This window comes from Hetaerina americana, unplaced genomic scaffold (genome assembly GCF_022747635.1).
Source record: "Hetaerina americana unplaced genomic scaffold, ioHetAmer1.1.p SCAF_195, whole genome shotgun sequence".
NCBI classification, from domain to species: domain Eukaryota; kingdom Metazoa; phylum Arthropoda; class Insecta; order Odonata; family Calopterygidae; genus Hetaerina; species Hetaerina americana.
In genome coordinates, this window is record NW_027286758.1 from 349,597 (window position 1) to 374,731 (window position 25,135).

General features: G+C 35.6%; 1 long non-coding RNA gene across 1 annotated transcript; it reads left to right on the top strand.

Annotated features, from left to right (window-relative positions):
- Positions 1–1,756: 1,756 nt before the first annotated feature.
- Positions 1,757–3,381, top strand: LOC139687413 (uncharacterized). The gene is made up of 3 exons (XR_011700634.1): positions 1,757–1,805; positions 2,805–2,909; positions 3,331–3,381. It is a non-coding gene; the product is annotated as an uncharacterized lncRNA (long non-coding RNA).
- The last annotated feature ends 21,754 nt before the right edge of the window (positions 3,382–25,135 follow it).

A 25,135-nucleotide genomic window follows, 5' to 3' on the forward strand; every position in this document is an offset into this window, starting at 1 on the left:
AAACCGAAAAGGATTATAATGTATAAATGTCCATGTAAACAATGGTATCTCGTATTAAAATATGATCATGGAGTACTTCCTAGAATAACTTTTTTATTCGTAATTTTATTAAGTCTTTCAATTTTAATGAAATTGCCTCTAATATTTATAACTATGCAGTGATAAACACAATATACTCGTTGATAGCATTATTTAGTGATGTTAAAGGTAATTAGTAGGAATTATTTTGTGAAGCCTAACCATCTAGTCATCATAATTTTAAAAAGATAAAAAAATACAAGTGTTGAGTGGAATGTTGGAAAGAGATTGATCCTTTTGATATATTTTATTAATAAATATATTTTTTCAATTGATATCTTCTATTTTAATGAATAACATGTAATTTAGAAATGGTGTTTCTGTCATTTTTTTGAACAGTTTTTTAATATTTTTAAGCTCAAAAACTAAGGCTTTTGTTAACTTTAGTAGCAATGACCCTATTTAAATAGTTATTAATATCTAATAAAGGCTGTATAATTGCAGGCCACTCAATTTCATTTTGCAGTATTTTGCTTATCTTTTCTCCATTGATTGTTTGCAGAGGAATCTAAAGGTAGAGAGGAAGGGGAGTACTGTTGTATCCACTGGAAAATATATATTTCGTAATAATAATAATAATGTTTTGTTAATTTTAATATATTTCTCCATTGATTGTTTGTAGAGGAATCTAAAGGTAGAGAGGGAGTCAAATGATGCCTCCAATGATAGTAATGTGGGAATTGCCAATTTGCGGGTGGTCACTAGAGCATCAAGCATATTAGGAGAAATATGCATTCCCAATGTATAATGTCCCAATGTATAAGTGTAAACAATGTACGTAATCATTGAAATTCTAAAATTGATACCTTCATCCTCTGGCATCTTAATAAAAGAATTTTGATAACAATTTTGAATAAATCCATTCAATCAAATTATTCAGCAAATCATGAGAAACTGAGATTTTTTTAAATCCTTCATACATGTCAATAATGGTCTGATATGATGTATCTAATGTCTTAAAATTCTCATTTTTAATGCTGAAATCAGCTATCAGGTGGTCTGGTTTTGCATTTTCAAATTGTATCTTTTAATAATTGCTGTTGCTGTTATATCTAGTCGTGTTTCAGGTATAAATTATCCCCCCTCAGGTAAACATTGATACTCTCATATCATATCCATAAAATATTAAGAGAAAAGCACTGGTGTGTAATTTTGAATTGCATTCATGAATAGGAAATATATATGCATAGAAATGAAATGGAAAAGTTTATCAAGAATTTAAAGTACAATTTTGATGTTCATCTCCTTTTTAAAATCTTTTTCAATATATATATTTTGAACAATTAGGTTCAGATCACAGTTAAAAGAGAAACTTCAGATTATGAAGATCAGGATACTGTTGAAATGACAGCTAGGCTGAAAATGGTAGACCATATTATGGATAATCATGAAGAAGATTCTCTTCAGGTAAGGAAGACATTGGAACAGGTTGACATTTTCAAGGTTTATCCAAAGCTTCTGTTATTTTGCAAATACTTATTCATTTGCATTTGAAAAGACTTTAGTGACACTGATTTTTACTTAATATTAGACATTTGTTTACATATAATTTTCTATCAATAACTGAAGTTCCATATTTTTACTGTTTAATAATTATTTAATGAACTCAGGGCACTATAGTGAAGACAGAGGAAGTGGATGTAGAAGACCAAGAGACCAATGAAATTACATCTAGCCAGGGAGATGTAGACCACAATGTGATGAATCTGGAAGGAACTTCTCTAGAGGTAATTAAAAAACTAAATCTGTGAAAATAATGCCATTATGGCTCATGTTCCTTTTTTCAACTCATGAATACCTACAGTAGAAAAGTTTGCTGTAAGTTATCTTATAAAATACAATACTTTTTACTAAATCTTTGATGCACGGATAGGCATTTATGAAAACCACAAATTTTTTCTAACTTGAAATATTATCAAAACCACACAGCTGTGTAATAACTTGCTAATCAAAAAGACATTAATGTTATGTTATTTCTTATTATATAGAGAATTTTTTTATTGCATGTGATGTGTAAGTATCTTGAAATGCAAGAAGGTATATCTAGGAATTAATATAGAAGTATAATAATAAATGAAATGATTACTGTGGTATGGCATGGCATTAAGAAGGTTTTGTATAAAAGTTATCACATCATAATGGTGGAAGTTTAAGGTAAAGAGAATTGAAATTTGCTTAAATGATATTGATTAGGACATTGCCAATCTTCAAGTCATCATAAGAAATGCAGGCAAATTGCAAGAAAAAGGCATTCATAATATAAGTGATGTAATTACTCATTTAAATTCTAAAATAAATAACTTGATGGTCGGGAATCATTTGATGGAATTTTGATTGTAATTCTGATTAAATTCATAATATAGAATAATTCTTGTTCAATGATTCTGTAGAGTCTGATATTTATCTGATTCTTTCATGCATGTCAACTAAAGGCCTGATATTATTTATCTAATCTCATCTGTAATTCTCATTTATAAAGTTTCAATTATCTAATGAGAGTTTATTTTTCATTTCAATTATGTTTCCATCATTTATTGGTTTTCTTTTGATACCTAGTGATCTTATACATAAAAAATAATAGCTCAAGGTAAAAATTGAAAATTTAACACCAAATGCACTTTTATCAATTTTGAATTCCATTTATACTAAGAAAATTCATAAATACTTAAATTATACGTAAAATCATTTATTTTTACTGTTTTCTCACTATTTAACTAACTTTGCAGACGATTGTAGACATGGATAAAATAGCAATTGAACAGCAGGAAACTGTTCCAGCTAGGCATAGGGATATGGACAACAACGTGGAGAATCAAGAGGGGACCTCTGAGGTATTTAAGAAACATTCTAACCATAATGGCATCAATATAACCAAATGATTTTGGTGATATATGTGCTGTTATTGTAAATGCTTCTTTTTACAACTCGTGAATATCCCAAAATAGAACAGATTTTTGTTTTGCATTGAAGAACCCTATCAAAATGTCTTTAAGAGTTTTCATTTTGAAGGAACAGTAATAGGTGTCATGGTAAGGCTAATTGGAGGTGTCATAAAGTATCATAAATGTTTTTTTAATATAATTTCATGTATTTTATGTTGGTTGTAATAACCTTGTTGACACTTTTTCTTAGCCCCTTCAGGACTTTTAGGTAAAAAATATGAAATGCTAATATAGGGCTTATTTTTAGCTGAACTTTATATTTACCTATCAAACATCTTGGTGTCAATTATGATTATTTATGTTTAGTAAGGAGCTGTGTGTGCTCCCTAGCCTTCAGAAGGATTCAGAGAGCCATGTTATTTTGGCAAATGGTAAAAGAAGAAATTTGATGGTGTTGAGAAGCTCAATGAAGGATAATGACCATTCAGTACAAAAGTCATCAATTGAAGAATAGGACAATTGTTCAGCCAACACCAATGTGATTTTGATGGATGATGATAACTGTGAAGAAGTTGATATTCAGGTAAGGAAAGAAAGCTATTATGCATTAATTTCATAACCAACGCTCTTTCATAACAATATACGTTATGTTATTTACTTAGTGCAGGGCTTTTCAATCTAAGGTAGTGTTATGAGATAAAATGGCCTTCCATGTGGTTCTGCATGGCTAAATCTTTCTTTAAATTAGGACCAGCATAAAAAATCTTTAATATCATGATTGAATAATACTTTCATTTAATTCAACTATTAATAGTATCAAATGTTCTGTGTTTAAGAAAATGAAGGACTACGAAATGATTCAAGTACTAGAGTAATTTGAAGAAATTATGTCTGAAGTTGTTTGTTCCTGATTAAATTATTTTGAAATTTTGACCATCTGTCATAATAGATAAGAATAGATATCCTTGGCATTAGTATCGTCATAGATGAGGAGAGCTTTAGATAGTGTTCTTTGGTGATAAATTGGGGCTGTCAATGTTCAAAATGGCCAGGTTGTATTCTTGAAGAAGATCATGATTCCAAATAAAAAATGTGATGACTTCTTATAGTTTGTTAAGGAAGCTTATTGTTATGAGAAAAATAAGCCACAAAGACCTATTCTCTGTATTTAGTATGTTATTTAATTTAATTGGTCGGCCAAAACTATTATTCATAATGTTCAGGCATTTTCTTGTTAACAGTATTTAAATATTTTCATTTTATATTTTCAATCCATGGATATCAAAGGTTTACTTATATTTTAACAGTAAGCTCTCCTATAATTTACATTCTCTAAACTTTAATTTAAACACTGGCAATATCATTTAATGTTAGAAGGTTCAATGAAAGATATTAATGCTTTTGAAGAAATTAAGACAAATGCTCTGTAATTATTAATTTAAATCGAAATGTATAATTTTAAACCTTGTGTAATTTTATAGATTAGGTTTGAAAGTTTTTTGGGCATTTTATTAATGTTTTACATGAATACAATCTGCATTGGTTATGTTGATATTTTTCAGGATGATTTAGAAGATTTAGAATTGCATTTATCCTCTGATGAAGAAGTAGACAATAAGGAAGAATGTTATGCTGATCCTTTGCAGGAGATGGATGTATTAACATCGGAACAGTTGAAGACACAAGGTGAGGGGAGCTGGAGACTGTTGTCTTCCTTTTGCGTTTTGAATATTTTAGAAATACTGAAAATGTCAGATACAATATTATGACTAATTACAAAAATTGATGGGAAAATATTTAAATCCGAATAAACCTGTAACAAAATTATTATTATCAGGTAATCTACCAGACAAGGTAGCTTTATGGATAGACATAAAAGCTAACTAATAATTTCGACCCCTTGCAAAACACAACATTCTACGCTATATCAGGTCCCTCTTCAGCTCTGAGTTCTTTCTTCCTCCCATCATCCAGTCTAACATCCCTATTCTGTTCCTTCTCTTTCCTCATTTGCCTAACATTCTACCCTTCCATAGTCTTCAACATCCAGCTGCAAGTCAATACCCTCCTCAGAAACATTTCCTGCCTCCATAAGATATCTCCAAGCAAACCTCTTTCTTTGCCCATTATACCAAGTACTACCTTATTTGTTTTCTTTTCTGTCCATTTTACCTTCTCCATTCTTCTCCACACCTACATTTAAAAATCCTTCAGTCAATGTGTATCCTCCTGTTTCAATGACTGCGCTATACATAGCTATCTTTTATTTCAAAGTTTCCTAAAGAGTCTTTTCATAATGTCCTTGCTCAACATCCCTTCACCTAAAGCAATTCTTATCCATATGTCCCTATTACTTCTGCTGCGTTGGTCCAATCAATACGGAGATACATAAACTGTTTTTCCAGCTCTAGTTTTTGCCATCCTATTTTAATGTTAAGCTTAGCCTTTTTCATCCAAGAAAATTGCATATTCTTTGTTTTATCAACATTGATTCTCATCCCATACCTGTTGTACTTAATTGCCAAATCACTAAGCAATGCTTGTAGCCCCTTGGCTAACTGACAAACTAAGTTTGGTCATCAGGAAACCTAACTGATTTTATCAATTCCCCACCCACTTTCATTCCTACCTCCAGTTCTTCCCATGCGTCTTTATTCATTTCCTCTGCTACATGTTGAACAGCAATGGTGATAATGGACAACCATTCCTTGCACCTCTTTCTAGCACTGCCCATCTGGACTCCTCATTCCCTACTTGCACCTGAGCAGTCAAGGACATGAACAGGTTGCAGATTAGCCTTATTTCCCTCTAATCTATTCCTATTTTCTCCATTATACTCATTACTTTTCCCAATTCACTCTATCCAAAGCTTTTTTAAAATCTAAGAAACAGGCAATTAATTCCTGGGTATGTTCTATATTCCTTTTGAATAATAATCTCATTACTGCAATGGCATAACATGTATCTCCCACCTTCTTTTATCCAAACTGATCATCCTCTAAGTAATTGATTGCCTTACTCTCTTTCCTTTTGTTTATGATCCCAAAAATAACTGCAACAGAAGATGTTGCAAAATAAAATGCTCTCAGGCATTGGCAGGGCAAAAATCCTAAAAATAAATAAAATAAACTGCACATAATAGATTTCATTTCACTGCGGCAGGTTGTTATTTTCTAAGTCCCTCTTGTTTTCAAACTTTAATAATTTGAGTATCAATCTGATACATATGTTGAACCTTAAATATTCCATGGTGGCGTTTTTTACATTTCAAACTAACAGAAAAGATCTTTACCCCTTTTGACCAAGATTGTAATTGAAATTGTTGATTATTCTTGCTCAGTTCTGAAGTTTCCTTTGTCAAGGTTTTAGTGCACTGATCAATTTAACTCCAGGTTTATTTATTATGGTCTAAACTTGTAGTAATACTTTTTCTATATGTATTCCAGCTTTTTTGTTTTGAATATTTAACCCTTTACTATTCTCTTTAGGGATTTTTGGCATAAAATTAAGCAGGATCCATACAATAAGTATTATTGTTGGCTCTAAAAATCAAAAGCCAATGATTTTATCCTCACGGCTACATAAATAAATTGAAAAAATGTTCTTCCTGCATCAATATACCAACTTGGTTTATCTGCCACTCGTCAACAGTTTACTGAAAATCATTTTTCAGAATATTGTGTCAGCATTCATCATCAGTATTTTACTGTTAGATTGGAGTATAATTGATATCTCTTGATCTGCCTTTTTATTTCAAATACCAGAAAAGGGACAGTATAGCCAGATCAGGGCTTTTAAGAGCATTGGAATGGCAAATTAAGTCAGAAGCTTCCTTCTATTTTTGTTCCTTGCCCAAGACTTTTGCCATCATCTTTGCACATATCTCCCTTAATACAAGATCCTCATTAAACTGTTAATGTTGGTTCTACCCAAAAGGGTGGATTCTTTACTAATAAGGGAGGTTATTAAATGCATATCATAGTGAAAAACAGTTATATATTAGCCACCTGAGAGTCAGTTGGAGTGGTCATCAGGTAACTTACATGGCCCTTATCTTTAACAAGGTGTCACGCTTTCTTAAACATTTTTTGCCACTCAAAAACTTCTCTGGCTTAAAACATTTTCTTCATAAGCCTGTTTTATTTGTTCCAGGTCTCCAAATTTAAGACCTGGAACTAGAGAATCGCTCCCATATACACTCATTGCTTGCATGAAAACAAAATAAAATCAGTCATAACTAATATCCACCATCTTTCTCAATATGCACAAAGCCAAATAAACTAATATTTATTATTTTTGGAGATATCCTCTACTAAGCCTACAAGTTAGTTACCTATCCAATGCTCTATTTGGGCTACAGCAAGTCAGTCCCGATACCTTTTATACTGACCCTGTAAGTGCATTCACACAAAAATCCACCATTTACCATTAAAAAAAGTCTGAAGCCTTTTGTTTAAGAAGAGCTGTATTATCATGTCATAGTGGTCAATGCCATTTATTTATTAAGTGTATAGATCCAAAATTTGCAGTTTCAGCATTCTCTTAGTTTTGTTTATAATTCCTTAATAATGTAATTTTCTTGTATATAAAACAATAGTTTCAGATATTGTCCTTTTATAGAAATGGCTTACCTTCTTAATTTTATATATATTTTCTTTGCCTATTTAGTTTCTAGTTTTTTTGGAAAATAATCCCCTAGTCCTTATTTAAGTCCTTGTGAAAAATAATTACCTTTTAAAAATTAAGCACATTTGACATTATCATGAAGTCACAAAAAATCAAAAATAATATCCCTACTCTGATAATGTTTGTGTGATAATATTATTTCAGCTAAAAGTAAGTTTAGTAGCTACTAACATATTATTAATTCTAAGGTTCTAATGAGTTATTTTGGCATGGTTTAATATTACCTTAGCTTGATCACTTTGAGGTTGTAATTTTGCCAATTGGTCTTATATTTATTTCAGTGCTAGGTGATGAAATTTAAAAAAAATCAAGAAAAAGAATATTTCAGTAAATGTAATTTTTTCTTTAGAAATATTTAAGTACATATAATTGAGTCAGAATTATCTGCCCATGATTAAAACAAGATCATACTCTTTAATTTAAGAATTGTCATAAATTATACACTGATATTTTCTTTTGATTAAAAGAAGCACCATAAAATTTGTTTTCTGATCATATACCCGGAAAAAAATTTCCTTTTGAAGTGTTAAATATGTTTTTAAATCATTTTATTGACAGAAAAGTTAAAGTAGGGGTTTTATTTTCTTTCTTAAATTTCCAATGTAAAATATATTTGTTGTTAAAAATTTAAGCAATCTCAAGGACCACTATAGGAAACGTTATGCCAGAAAATGTGAAAGGTCTTTTTTAGATAAATTGTATAAAAATTATTAATAAAAGTAATTTTAAGGGCACTATATTTGTCAGCTGGAAATCACGGATTGCCATACTAATAGTAGTTTCACACAATGAAATAGAAGTAATAAATGAATTAAGTATTGAACATAAATTATTTGAGGTGAATGACTAATCATTCACTAAATTGACCATTTTACTTGATTAGTAATTTGTCCATGAATGAATTGATGATTTTATTAATCAATAAAGATAAGTCATTCTCTTAGTTCCCATCTTACATGTTGTAATTTTGGTATTTTACTTCTATTGTTGGACTTTGTGCTTTTGTTAAAAACAGCCACACAGAGATAATTTCATTTAATTGTCTACTCCCTTGAAAAAGAATTTCCTTTCTTTATACATTCGTCTTTTCTCATATTCCATTCTTTTAAAACAGGAAATATTCTTATTTCTTTTCAAAATCCATTTACAAATTTTATTTTCTAGGCATTTGTACATGCTAAGTAAACATTTGTGGAAATGTAATGCATGACGGCTTTGGACCCTTTCTCTTGATAATTTTTTATGTATATTAGTCAATTTACCACCAATTGCAGATAACAAACTTGTTAATTGCAGGTATATAATTTTTCATTGATAAGATTCCTTTTCTTCAAATCTTTCAGATTATTGCAAGAAAAAAGATGGTGTAGGGAAAGATGCAGGAGGCATTTTATTGCATTCTTGTCAAATTTGCTACAAGGAATTTGCACAAAGGGACCTTCTCAAAGATCATGTCTTGCATGTGCATTTTAAGAAGACAACACAATTCAGGGGTGACTCTTGCTCAAAGGCATTTGACAGTAAAAATGACCTTGCAAGTCATATCAACTTGGTGTATGCTGAGAAAAATAAGTACCAATGTGAATTCTGCACCAAAAACTTCCTATTTTTGAGTAGACTCAAAATCCACAAGTCTTCACATACTACAGAAAGATCATTTAAATGTGAAATATGCTCAAGAGCATTTACTCAGAATAATTATCTTAAAAGGCACATGTTGACACACACAGGTGAAAAGAGGCACAAGTGTGATATATGCTCAAGAGCATTTATTCAGAGTATTGCTCTAAAAAGGCACTTGTTGACACACACGGGTGAAAAGAACCACAAGTGCAAGATATGTTCAAGAGCATTTTCACAGAGTAGTAATCTAAAGATGCACTTGTTAACACACACTGGAGAGAAGAGCCACAAGTGCGACATATGCTCAAGAGCATTTGCTCATAAAGGTAATCTAAGGAGTCACATGATGACACACACTGGAGAAAGACCATACACTTGCAACATCTGTTCTAAAGCATTCATTCAGAATAAAAATCTCAAGTTACACATGAAGTCACACACTGCAAAATGATCAGTGAGCAATGTAAATTATATTCAATTTCATTCACTCATGCTCATAACTGGAGCCTTATCCTCAGCCACATGCATTTGCAGGCAGAAATGAGTGTCACATGATTGTCAGAATTTTAACTGTGCATCATCATTGAATACAGGAAGGCTTAGAAACGAGTAAAAAACTAAAGAGTTCGAGTTAAGCAAATCCTTCTTCCAGGAAGTTCAGAGACAATGTATGAATGACATGCATAATTTTGTTATTTAATGAACATATACTCTTTTCAAAAATAATTATATCACTACCAAGGACCATCATAATTCTTTCATTTCATGTTTTTTAAAACATGTCATCATTCTCCTGTTTTGTGTAACTTATTTGAATAAAAATTAACAGCTATGAAAAATTTTATTTCGCTATCTTTCATTTGAATATTATTAAATCTATCAGGGATCCATTTTTAATTGCACAATATTTAGTTCAAATAAAGTTGAGGTATATCTGCTTAGGTTCCTTTTATGTTTATTGCTGAAAAGCTGCAAGGGAATTCCCTAGTTCTTAGTTATTGTAAATGGAATTGTATTGTTGGCATTGTCTTTGAGACATAGCATTGGGAAGTTAAGAGTTTTAAGTATCTGTTTCTAAATAAAAACCCAGATTGTAATGCTGTTACCATTTGTGGTATTTTCCTTCCAGATAAGGAGTCTTTAAGGTATTTCAGTCCAAAGCACACTGTTTAAGGAATAAAATAAGGGGTCCATGAAGAAAGTTTTACTCATCCAAACATTTGAAACTTAATCATCTCAAATACTCTGGCTTCTTTTGGAAATATAAATGAATTGTTGGAAATATAATTGATATTATATGGAGGTCATCTCCAAGGGATTTTGGACCCTGTTGAAAATTCAGCTACTCAGTTTTGGTTAGCTGGAATTAAATGAGTCCCTCTCTACTTTTGTAAACGTCATATGGATTTCCTATTAATCCCTCTATAATGAGGATTTTTATTACAGATATAAGTTCAAGTTCTTCATTTTAATCAGAAATCATGTACTGCGACCATTTGTATAAAGAAACTATTTGACAGAACCATTTGGAACTCTGCTTACAAACTAAACACACTTGCACCCAGGCTAGAATCATAAATATATCTCTGATTGGAATACCATTCCTGTGTCAAGTTGAGAACTTTTACACTTATCCCTTATTACTATCATGCCTTTTCATTCTCTCAGGAGAATTTTAATCTTAATGAGGATTTTCCTCATTAAAGGAACTGGATTTTTTCACCATCAATGAAAAAACTTCATCTTCTATTCATCAACTCTCTAAATCACTGAAATTTGATAGCAGCATAAGGTTTAACTTTTCTTGCTGTAGCCCTATAATATGTTTTTGTCAAAGATACTCCTCAAATATACTGGATGAATGCAATGACTTAACAATTATGCATGCATATTAAGAAAAAAGGTGACTTCCAAATATCACAAGGAATGGTCGTGAAGGTCTTTTTCAATGTGGTCTGCAAACATGTATGCATTAATTTATAACCTCTTCTCATGTATCTACTTATAAATGCACCTAAAGATATTTAAAAATTCATCAGGAATAAACTCATAATTAGAACACTTTATTAAAAAGTTTTACTAATTGAAAAATTTTAATTTTTAGACATCTATGATATAAAAACCTTTTTGCAGGACTATTTGTTTCTCCAAAAACCTCAATTTTTTAAAACTGTAACAACCTTTCAGCATTTCATTATGATAACAACATTCTTACCTTTTTAAATTAATAAATATTACACATTAACTAGTGTAAAAATCTATAAAACCTTTTTCTTCTTAATCAGAACATTCCAATGCTAGGGGTTGGAAATGGGTATACTCATTCTTTTTTTAATCAGTTTTTGAACAGAGTAACCTTGAAAAAGAAGCCTATGGGACACAACGAAAAAAGTTTTTAATTAGTTTAAATAAAAATTAAAATATTTGGTGTAAAACCCCTACTGAAAATGGCAAATGAATTTTTTTAATTATGACATTTATTGATTTTTATTACCTTTAATGTTTTTGTTCAATATTAGTCACTGAGTTTTGAACTAAAGTTCAGCAAGTATTTAAGACATTTGCCTGTTACAGAAGCATGGATTTTAAATGGTACTTGATAAATTCTCTCCAATCTCTAGAGGCATTTATTAAAGCTTAAAAGGAACTTAATTGTGATATTTTACCCTATTATCATTCATATTTTTTCATATAAAAATGGTAGGCTACCTCTCTTTTGGTCATATTTTAAACCTAATTAAATATTCAGGTTTGCAAATTATTGGCTTATTTAAGTATTAATTGTATCTATCTGGAGTGGCAAAATCTTCAATAGCATAGACAAGGTTGCACCCAAAAGTGGAAGGACTGATTTTGTACAAGAATTTTATTGAGGATATTATTACATCGGCTTAATAATCTTCAAAGTATGCTCCTTGAGCTGCTACACACTTAGTATAACATTGCTGCCATTCCCCTTACGCCCGCTGGAAATTTTCTTTGGGGATGGCATTGATGACCCTTGTAGAAGCCTCTTGAAGGGCCTCTATTGACTCTTAATGTCATCCCTTGAGCTGTCTTTTAATCAGGGGGAAGAAGAAGAAGTCTGGTGCCGCCAGATCGGGAGAATTGGGCGGGTACGGCAAAGTCGCAATGCCATATTTGGCCAGCAGCTCTCTGATGACGAGCGTGCCATGGCAAAAATTTCAGCACCATCTTGGCACACACCTTGCGCATGGCCAAATCCTGTGAAATAATGCATTGGAGGTTAGATGCAGACAGACCCAACTGGTCTGCAATTTGTTCACTCGTTCATTTGTTCGTACATGCATAGCATTACTTCCCAAATGAGTGTAACAAATGACAAACGAGATGCGAATGGCCTGGTATAACATTGTTTACTTAGTTTTTTCGGCTGTGTTAATAACTATTTATTCTAGTTCAATTAATGTTGACATATTGCATTATTTCTCTAATGTTAGATTGTCCAGTAAATCATTCGGCTTACTCTAAAACATTCTTAATGTGCGATAAACATGCATAAGAAGTCTGCAGATTATGTTTTAACAGTCGCGGCCTTTTGATGAATGTTTTAGGCGAGAATATTAAATTACAAAAAATGTTAGAACATACAATAAAGGATCTAATAGAGGCCAAAGTAAGTTCAGTGTCCTGCTTAAGGTGTTTCAAAGTTTTTTTTGCGAGATATCCAAATTAATTGGTATTATGTTTATATACTCCGAACAATGTTGTCTAAATGTGAATTGAAGTCTAGGCGAGAGGAGTTACGTGCATTCTTTTGTTAATACATGGTTATGGCATATTCTTTTAGGTTTTGGAGGATGCCAATTATCCCTGGTTCGTGTGTTCTCCTTGGGTGGAGAAGCTAACGGAATTCCGGCTGCTTTAACATCAATGTGCCGAGTGATTTGTTTGTTTTCTATAATAATATAGAAGGGAAGCTATCCTTCAAGGAAATACGTAATAACCAATTGAGAAGGGGTCAGTTGTATCGAATTGACAGTGACGCTATTGACAAGAGGGCTGTGGCATCCCAGATGACATGGTCATTTTCAAAGAGGAGGCCGTTTAGATGCTCTATTTCTCCAGCAGGTGATATTCATTCATCAATTGTTGCATCAACACAGGAAGGTAACAGTCATTGCTCAGACAATAAAGAGGCAGGTAATATAGTGACTAATAATACATATTCCAGCATAAAATAATGCAAATTTTTGTGGAAAATAAATTTATTGTTTAATGCACTTGTACAAAAATGATTCAATGCTTCACCCACCTTCCCTTCCGAGTACTCTCTCCCTGAAACATAATAGGAGCAGCAAGCCAATGACAATATAAAAATGACAATTAATCTGCATTACCCAATGGTATACCAATTTCACCCTTACTCTGTAGACTTACAATACCCTCTGACAGCTTTTCTACAATTCAATATATACTAGTTTCATTTTTGTTAATTTATTATTTAATTCTTAATGCTTAGCTCTACTTAAATCTCAGTAATAATTATCTAACTAATGTCTATCTGAGTCACCTGGCATTTTGCTTGCATACATGTCTTTTGGTGTCAACACAAGGAGAATGTATTGGCTGATCTATATCTTTAACCTGCAGAACTCAATTCCTTTCTACATGCAGTGATTTCTTGTGCATACACTGTCCTCTCTGACCTAATCTCCATCTTTTCTTGCCTTTCATCTTTTTCTTACCTTAAATCACTATTGTATGTTACCATTAACTGCTGCCCTTTCTTCCTGCAAGACCTCATGATATATTATGTCCTCTAAAGGTGGCAAATCCTATCAATTTCTTTCTGCTTGTATTTCCTTCATATGTAGACCAGAATGATGATCAAGGGTATTGATCCCATGAGCTTTCTACCCATAAGAATCTATCAGTTGATAGATCTATGATAACTATTCTTTAATGGACATTTCATTCATTATTTTGTCTATCCTTAAATATAATATCATCAATATCAGAGTTTCAGGGCACATTAATTTGTAATGCCAGGGTTCATCTAAGACAGCCACACAGGTTTTGAAATGAATGATTAGAAGTTTAATGACATGTTATTTAGATGGAATATTTATTCACCTTATGAATTTGATTCAAAGGAAGAAAAAGTAGCAAATATTGACCTAGAAAATAAGATTAATTACTGGAAAGCCTGGGTTTGAAGAAGGTAGAGGCAGCGGTGTGGGAAGATGCTAGGATATACTGTGGGGAGGAATATCACCCCCTCCATCTGTCTTCCCCCCTTCTCTTCCCCACATACTTTTAAAATACAACTTCTTTGAATGGATCGTATTTCATTTCTTCCTCTCTTTGATTTCAGCCTTATCATTTTAAGAATCCATTCCACCAGCCATGGGTAGGGAACACTTTAGCCTGTCTCCATCACACCTCTGATGGCATGAGTTCAAGCTCCTTGGACCAGCTGAGTTCCCTCATGGAGGAGTCGGTGTGGCTGGAGTCTCATGTAGACAAAGACAGGAGCTGCTGCTGAACCAACTTGAGCGAGTTGGTGCTGGTGGTCGGTTCATCCTGGGGTGCCATCTCATTATTCCCTTGCACCTCGGCTCCTCAACACGAATGACCTACAACCTGACTGCCGCCTCAGCCAATGATGCCATGGCACTGCTTGGGATCCTGCCGGCATCAATCCAGAATGGAGTTTTCGAGATGATTCTTACCACCTCCATGCTGTCCTCGCTGTCCTCTAGCAACTTCTCATTTCCTACTCCTTCTCCGACTTGCCGTGCATGTCGTCAGAGATCTCTTTGGAGATGATTGCCTCTCAAGCTGACTCCTTTGATTAAGAGGTGTGGCTTGGCACACAGCAAGGAATGCATGTGCCTTGGCTGGTAGTGGTGCATCTTATTGGTGCCGGCCATTCCATCCCCTGGCTCACCAGTGCACCAGCCCTGGCTTGTCAGGGGTAGTGACCCTGGGGTCTTCTTAAGTATCTTCAGCAAGATTTCAATACTGGAGCTGCAGTCCTGCATCAGGTTGAGGTCCATTCCATTCACCTCGAACTGGCTGTGGAAGGGCAATTGGTCGAATAAGTTGTCACTAATTTGCAGAAGGGCAAATTGCTCCCATTCTTTGAGGGTTTGGGTGGCTGGGACCACAGGGATGGTGGATCCTCCCTGGAAAGGCAAGAGCAGCCTGCGTCCCCATCCCGACTGTCCTTCACCTCTCCCACTTGACCCCTATCAGCCACCTTCCTTGGCTGGGGCCCTCCCTCCTGGGCATGCACCTTGGGAGAACCAGCACCCTGGTACCTGTCCAGGCCTTTAGCTTGTCCAGACAGGCACCAGCTGCAGCAGACACCTCTTCCACATCAAGGAACTCAGTCTGTGGAAATGGAGCATATACCTGATAGAGCAGATGGGTAAGTCGGATGGGTAAGTCATGGACCGCAGCTGGTGATTATGGAAGTGGTGATGCAACCTCCCTGACAAGTTAACCAGGTGGCAGTGTCCGGTGAAAGGGGTCATGGTGTAGACTATCCCATGACTGGCCAGCTTATCCCTCTCAGGGCAAGACTTCTTGGCAAGGGGGACCACACTGGAGGCCCATCTTAAAGTGGCTTCTGTCAGGGATAAAGGTAGGCTTCCTCTGTAGAACATGCCACTACTGGTGTCAGAGGATGTAGACAGGGTAGAGTAAGAAGATTTGACTAGGGAAGTCGGATACGGGAGGAGATTGAGGGAGGAGGTGGAGTGTAGGGGATGGCAGTTGGCCCCAGCCTGCATTTGCAATGAGAGGCTGGAGGCAGGGATGGCCCCTTCCATCTCCATGAGCCAGGAAATACACTCATTCTTCTCCACCTGGGTACGGACCTTTGGAGTGATGGGTGTCAGTTTGATGCTCAGCTTGCTGTCGTCTTCGTCATCTTTTTCTTCCTCACCTCCCCTCACCTCTGTCTCTTCCTCCTCCTCTTCACCATCATCCATATATTCCTCTTCTTCCTCGAGCTGAATTGTCCTGCTTACTTTAGAAAATGAGGATTTTGGTGATAGTTGAAGGGAAATCTTGAAAACGTGAACTTGTGTGGTTAATCAGGGCTTTCAAGCAAAATAGCCATGGTGGAAATACTGCTGGGACTGGAGGATGGCAACATAGAGTCAGTCATAGGGGATGACATGTCCAACTGCCCAGAGTATGATGCCATTAGCTTACTGTTCTCATTAACCTTCTACTTCAATACTTCATTCTCCAGGACAAGCTGCTCATTCTGAGGGCATTCCCTTTCCTAATTCTCATATAAAAACCTAACTCTCTCTGGTAGTTTCCTTTTTGTGGCCAGCTTCCTCTGGAGTTAAGCCTCCAGGTCCTCCACTCCGGCTTGAAAATCTGCAATGTGTGCAAGGGCAAAGTGTTCAAAGCCTCCAATTTCTGTGAATTTTCTTCCATTTTCTTCCAGTGGTCATAAAATTGCATCCTCCATTTTTAAAAAATGATGGAAGATGCCATCTAAAAACAGGAAAAAGGAAAAGGGAGGACGATTCCCATTTCCAAACAAAAATCATTTATCGAAGAAAAAAAAAGATAGTGAGATAAGAATATTTAAAATAATACATAATGAAATCAAACTCAAATGACACATTTCTCTTACGGATCATTTAGGTTCCAACAGTTCCTCTCTAAAAACAAGCTTAATGACCCATCAACTAAGACTTTGGAAGCAAATTGGAAACACTTGCTATGGAAGCAAACAGTACAGTTTAATACACTTATCCTTACAAATCAATGTAACATGACTTCTCTTAGAATATATATAAAAAAATAGACTTATTCTCTTTCAAATATTTATTCAATGAATAACCATATATTTGTTTGCTGTTGTGTAAAATAATTACATTATAAAGACATTATTTCCCAAAATTAAAGAGAACTATTCAATAAAAATGACAGGTCAATAAAAATAAATGAATACATTTTTGACATCAATTTAATGACTTCCATAAGTCTTCTCCCGAGGCACTGTGTCTCAGAAGGAATTAAATGTTTAATGGTGGCCATATGCTCATGAATAGGTATTCACTTAATATCTTTTAACAATTACATGTGCCTTCCAAAGTTGCAATAATTCATTCTGCAGAGAGAAGTTGAACAGAAGTTGAGATTGGGAAATATTAATTACTAACATTTACACCTGGGTATTTGAAGAATCGAGGAGTCAACTGTGTTATTTTAAGTGTAAATTTAGGGTCAAAGGATGAGAAGGATATTTAAATGGAGATATTATAATATTTATTGTGGGTCGCGGTAGTCCAGTGGTTAGGGCATTGGACTGCTGATTGGAGGGTCCCGGGTTCGATTTCCGGGCAAGGCTGTCTGGACACCTGCAGCTTCACCCAAGCTAAAATGATTGTTTGTGTACCAAGGCTTCCTGAGAAACCATAACTGGCAAAGGAGAAGCAACTGGCCCCCCCACCCTGATGTGTGAATCTTCACATGCTGTATAGGGCTTAGTACTGTGTGATCTCTAAATCTCGTCACCTACTAAACCGACCTTAGGGTTGATTACTGTGTATATGGTTTTTTATTGCATTCATCAAAGGAATTGGGAAACGAGTGTTCTGGACCTTTTTTTGGGATTGGAAGTATCCCAATGAGAAAAATTCTAGAGTGAGTCAAGATGTAATTATTGATTCTAATATAAAGGGTTGTGCTATACTACCTTGATCAAAAAGTTCCCGGAATAACCACCGTGTGGCGCTCCCATCGTTCCGATTTGAGTTCTGTTTTTTTTGTTAAATTGCTACATCTGTTGCTGATATTCTCTTTAAATCTTAGTGTCATAACTTGACATTTGCAAAAGTTACGTAGCCAAGAGTACATCTATCTCTGTGTGTGTTGGCGATTTTTTACAGTTGCAGAAATGGATTTAAATTTGCAACAACGAACTTGTATTAAATTTTGCGTAAAAAACGGATTTAGTGGCGCACGGACGTTGGAAATGTTGGAAAAGTGTTTCGGCAACGATTCTCTAAAAAAACGGTCGTTTACCAGTGGCACGAGCGGTTCAGAAGTGGTCGGGAGTCAATCGAAGATGATGAACGCAGTGGCAGACCATCGACATCGAAAGTCGGTGAAAAAATTGATAAAGTAAAAGAAATGTTGGTCAATAACCGCAAATTAACCATTAGAGAAATAGCGGAGGACTTGAACATTGCCTATGGATCCTCCCAAGACATTGTGGTTAATGATTTGGGTTTCCGTCGTGTAGCAGCAAAGTTGGTGCCAAAAGACCTCAATTTCATGCAAAAAAGAGACCGTGTTGACGTCGCAAAAGACATGATTTGCGAGGCTGAATCCGATCCCACATTCATCAAAAGGATCATTACTGGAGACGAGACGTGGGTTTATGAGTACGACACGCAATCCAGACATCAGGCAAGTGAATGGCGTTCACCAAATGAGCCGAGACCAAAAAAACCACGTCGTTTTCAGTCAAAAAAGAAGGCAATGCTGACGGTTTTCATGGATTACAACGGTGTAGTGCATCATGAATTTTTGCCAGAAGGCCAGACAGTAAACAAAGAGTATTATTTGGACGTTATGAGACGTTTGCGTGCAGCAATTCGCCGAAAGAGACCAGAAATGTGGGCAGAAAACTCGTGGATTTTGCACCATGATAACGCACCGTCGCACAGTGCTATCATTATTCGTAATTTTTTGACGAAAAATGCAACAAATACCATCCAACAGCCACCGAATTCACCTGATTTGGCTCCCTGTGACTTCTTTCTCTTCAATCAAGTTAAAAAACCATTACGGGGAACGCGTTTTAGCAACCGAGAGGAAGTAATGGAAAAATCGCAGGAAGCACTGTTGGAAATACCTAAAACCGAATACAAAAAATGTTTCGAGGATTGGATCAAGCGCTGGCATAAGTGTGTTGCAGTCGATGGGGTATCTTTGAAGGGGACAATATAGATTTAGATGAATAAACTTGTATTTTTAATTTTCTGAATAAATTCCGGGAACGTTTTGTTCAAGGTAGTATTGTACAATATAGAAGACAGGGCATTGCTGGCACTTCAAGCAGTGAACCTCATGACATAACAGGCCTTTAATAATTTTAGTGACTGGATAATTTAGCTTTGATTTCATGTCGCTCAGAAACATTATCATTGAAATACTTTTGAAATGTGGGTTTTTAGAAGGTAAAGTGGACAGAAAGGAAAACAAATGAGTAATTGCTATTGGTAGATTGAGAGGGAAATGCTACAAAACATCTTAAGAAGGAAAAAATGATGACGTCAGAGTTCTTGTCAATCCAATGGTTCAGCCCAAAGCACCAACAAAATGTCATGGTTTGCAGACTAAACTCTAACAATGAAACTGCCTTTTTACCAAAATGAATGCTCAAAAAAGTGACTAAAATGTTAGCCAAGGATATTGAAATCGCATTAATAAATTCCCAACTGAAACAAGTAATTTGCATTTTGATTTTAAATATACTTGGTACATCTCAACTGATGGTTCATAATAATTAAAAAGGAGACACTGAGGGCAGTCAAAAGGCTGTTCCTGATGAAAAAGTGTACCCATAATAGTGGTGAGACCATCTTATCTTGTTTCAGCAACTAATTCCTTTCCCGGGCACCCTTCCTCCCAAGGAATCATAATTACGCACTCATCCTTTATTTCCAATTCTTAATTTACAGACAAGTAGAATTCTCCATTTCTTGAACGATCTTGCAAGATCAAAGAAAAGCATTACAGATGGTTGCATAGATGGTTTAATAATTCCATAGTTATAACGACTGACAGAATTGTGTACATTCTAATAACCAATACTGCAAATAGAGGTATATAAACTGCCATCTTTAATGTTCAAACAACTCAAGTGAGATGATTCAATAACAAAATAGAAAGTGCAAATACATGTGAAGAGGAATGGTAATAAAAATTCAAATAGTGGTTCAACTGTGAACAATACTGATTTCAAAGCACAGATTGCTAACTATGCAAGCAACATGAATATAAATACTCACCAAATTCTCTGCTTTATCATTGCTGGACCTGTCACCTTGCATTGATATGATTTGCAGTTCTATATCCTTTTCTGGAGCAGCAGAGGAACTGCTACAAGTGTCAACCTCATCTTTGACAAGGATCACATCATTCCGGACATTCACAGCCTTACTTTCTTCAGCATCACTGGCAGTTGTATCATCAGCAATCTTTTTTCAATCTCACCAAAAAACTAAGTCATTAAGTAGTCATTACATTAGTCACTAAAACTAAACCTTTTGAGCCAATTGAAAAATGAGTAGCAGTAGAAAACCTAATTAATATCAGAGACTTAAATAATTAACTTTGAGAAATAATATTTGTTAAGACTGCAATGCATTGTTGTTGAATTCTTTCAACTAAATCTTCACTATGTTGTCATTACCAGTGACCATGCAATTTCTTCATGTGGCTACTGTATAACTGTCATTTATCTCAAATATTGATATTTGATGCATATGATTAACAAATGCCATGGCTCTACTCAACATCCATATTTTGCATGAGGCAAAATAAACCTTGTCCCATCCTGGCCCTTCCAAACCTTTGTTGCATTGGCTGAGAATATAACTCTGCTCCTTATAAACCACCAACAGGAAAGGTTGATTTTGTAGTCAATGAGAGTTAACCAAATATTAAACCATATCCTGAATTATGTGAAATTCACCTATTAGCAAAGTATGAAAAAGGGAGGAGAGTCTAATTTTCTTTTCATTCCCAAAATAGTTTTCAAGGGGGACATCTGGTACCTTTTAAGGATAAGACAGGGCAGGTGAATGGCAGAGGATGACCAGAGGTATACATGACTGGACGTGATTTGAAGGCACTCTTCCTCTCTGACCCTCATTGACCAACCGACCAACTCAGGCCTTGTCCCATCTATATATTTACGTGACTCCCTAATCTGAGGCAACGTGAGCATAGGGAGGCATGATAATCCGAGAAGGATGATCACCTGGAATTTGGTACCAAGGGAATGTACCTCCAGGTCACATTCTGGGACCATTCTTTTATTAAGCTCATAAATAGATAAAACATATCATGACACATAAAGATAACCAACTTTTCCCCTAGTCAGGGATGCAATTACAATTCGATCATCACAATGAATAATTACATTTGTATCGGGGTCCACAATGCTGATTTTATTATGGGCTGCAAATAAGGCCAATAAAGTCTCTGTCTCCATAATTGGTCTCTCATGCTCTATGGTCCATATTTTGGTAGTTTAAAACATCGGGATCATCCATGCCACCTGGATGGGGTGATGTCACTAAACACATCTAAAATGGTCTTATAATTGGAATACACTCTGGATCCCTGCCATTAATTGCCATCAATTAGGCACTCCAGCCATGTGATCTCGCCCCTTGCCGTGTCCTGGACTAAGAATATGGGGAGTTTCAAAATGTAGGTTATCCAGGCAATATACTAGTAGTATGCCGCTGCCTTGGGTTTATCCTTTTGTTGTATTCTCTGGACCAAATCAATAATGTATTTGATCCACTTTAACACGTACTTTGTCAAGCTGAGATTAAAGCAGTGTCTACATGTATCCCCAGATATTTTATTCTCACTGATGGCATTAATGATCTCTTTTCAAGATCAAGCAATACTCCTAGGTCCACTTTATGAATTGAAGTATTTGTTTCACCAATATTGTTTGGTCACTATGCAACAGGATTAGCCAATCGTCCAGATATGCTATAATGACTACCTGGAATTCTCCGACAGTTCACTTCTAACTGACTGCACCTTCCCTTGCATAATGGTGGGTGCAAATGTAAGACCCGTTGGTAGTCTCGTCCAAATTCCATCTGGTCTTGGTACATTGACTTGGATGGATGGTCTGCCTGAAGGATGCGCATCTATATGGGTATCTGCCTAAGGTAAGGAGCCCTTTTTTCCTTCTTCTTCTTGCTGTCCTGGTAACAACGGCTGCTCCCTTGGCTCCTGTTCCTTGTCTGGATCCAAGTTATAATTCTGGCCTTTGTCATTGTCATGCATTTCATGTGTAAGAAGTTGCGGTGGCAATTGCTAGATGCTTGTCTCTTTCTATGGGTCCATATCAAGTCCACTATCTCTCACTGTGTTTGACACACTTGTCACTACTTCCTGTTTCTCAGTTTCAATTACCACTGATTCTCCTGAAGATGAGGAGTCTGCCTCCCACTCCTTGGGGTCTAGGGTCTGTGGAACCTTTGAGGAAATCGACAAGGACCCCAGGTTCATTAGCCATCTAGTTAAGATGGCTTGGCACCACAGAGAGTGATGGCATGGGCACAGGCATTTGCAGTTGTCAAACCTGGCAAAGTAGGAACACATGTCCCAGCAGCATCTTTTACTCGAAAGGGCTTCCCAGATTACTGAGTATAGGCATTCTTGGCTCCTGCCTGTTTGCTGGGTGGTCCTGCTGGCTGGTATTGTTGTCGTGGTGGTGCTTGTATTATAATAGTGAGCTGCGGCTGGATAGTATTCAAGGGCAGCTGCAGCAGGGCATTTTCTGATGGCGGCTGTTTCCCAGAAATGAGCCTGGATGACAGCAAGTACCCGGATTCTATTTTATACTACATGTTTTACCAGGTCCAGGAGTATCATTCAATAGGCAAAAGTGGCTATCATTACATCAAACTTGTGGAGGTCATGCCGGGTCAGCTTAGATGAATTCCTGCCATCCTTAACTGGATGGCACAGGGTGAGGACCTAATCATTGTCCTCCAGTAGGTTGGTCCATGTGGCCAGGCTTGCTGAGTGTAGTGCCACAAACGTCTTCTCAAGTGCTATCATTTGTACTGGCGGTAGTAGCGTTATCAGTCTTGCTGACTTACCAGGCTGGATTTGCAATTGCCTAGTGCTCTGCATCTCTTGAGATAAGGCCTGAAATTGTGTCTGCAGGGCTAAAACCAATGCGGCTAGATCCTGCTCCCCAATGCTCAGTATTGGTGACATTCCTTGGTTCAGGAGATAATGGAGACATGCTTGGCTGTGAATGGGATGTGTGTCTAACTTCTGGATGCTTTGCTTGTCGCCAGATGTCTCGGACTGAAGATGGGTGAGGTCAATTGGTTTGACATGTGTGCGATGGGGTACCCACCACTAACAATGGAGAGATCTAGAGGCACTCTCCCTCCCTGAACCTTTATGACCAACTGACCAACTCAGGCCTTATCTTACCTATATATCCATCTGGCTCCCAAATCTGAGGCTAAGCAGACTGGATTTGGGAGCCCCATCATAACCACAGAGCATTAGGGAGCAGGAGCAACCCACATGGGCTCTAGCCCTGCAGACACAATTTCAGAACTTATCAGGGAATTATCAGGGCATGGAAGCTAGTTCCTTTCTCTGTTCCAGTTATGCTTTCTCTGGAAGACCTGCTACCTAAAAATGACTTAAGCTTTAGTGGAGCTGCAGGTGCCCTGAGTACCTTGCCTGGGATTGAAACCCAGGACCCTCCGTTCAGCAGTCCAATGCTTAACCCACTGGACTACATCAACCCACTTCTTTACATATATATATATATATATATATATATATATATATATATATATATATATATATATATATATATATATATATATGTATATATTTATGTGTATTTTCATATATATATACATACTTATATAATTATCTTTGGAACACAATGCTCCATGACCATGCATAAATGTATAAAAATATGGATCAAGATATTACAAGAACAAAGAAAGGATACTTACGTGAGTAATCTTGATGGTAGCCATCAGAAAGTAGTCATTGGGGGAAAAATGAAGGCAGTTTTGGTATGGGAATTGTGAGGGAAGAAGATCTGTTTGTCCAATAGGAAATTGACAAGGTGGTGAGAGGGGATTGCTAAGTGGTGACTGAAATTGGACATGATTCAATCTTGGAGATTTAAATGACTGGAGCACCCAGATATGTGCCATCTCATGTATGTAAGTTTATGCACGTGTATAGTATGTCTTCATGAGTGTGCGTTATTGTATCTATTGAGTGTGTGTGCTAGTATTACTTTTACTATGTGCTTTTAGCCACATAGAGGTATGTTTTCGGTAGAGTTTTGTTGTGCATATATATGCATATAATCTCATCTGTTACTGTATTTTTGATACTAATTTTTGTATATTTTAGTATTTCCCATCTACCCTAAAATTTTTAAGCATTTTATTCTGTTGACAATGTTGTTAACTCTTTGATAGTTAAGAGATTTGAGAGAAAATGCTGATTACATTGCCTTGTGAAAACATTGCCTTATATTACAGCTATATTGTAACCATGAAATTGCTGAAATAAACTGTAGTCCATGGTTTAATGCCTGGTTATGTTTAAATATTATAATAAGTAATACAATTGAAGTAATATAAGGATATAAAATTCCACCAGCCATTTTTGAAGAGGGAAATTTTGCACAGAACTTTTCAATTGCTATTTATTCAACTTAAAATTCTATGTAGACTTTTTTTATGGATCCTCTTTTACACTTACCTCATTTAATCAAGGCTTTACTCTTAATGAGAATAAGTACCCTAAATACATGCCTGGCTGGTATTACAGCTGTTCTGAAACAAATGCTTGCCGAAACAAACTTAAGTCCATATTTTAATGACTGTTGGTGTTGACATAACATAAAAGTAATACAACTCAAGTCAAATGAGCATATAAAATTAGAATTGCCATTCTTTGAGGGAGACATTTTGCACAAAACTTTTCAATTCCTATTTATATAACATCAAAGTTGTATGCATACTCTCTATAGAGCTCCTAAATCCCGGTTGCCATGTTTGATCAAGACCTCTTTTTTAATAAGCATTATAATGGTAATTGGAGACCCTTAT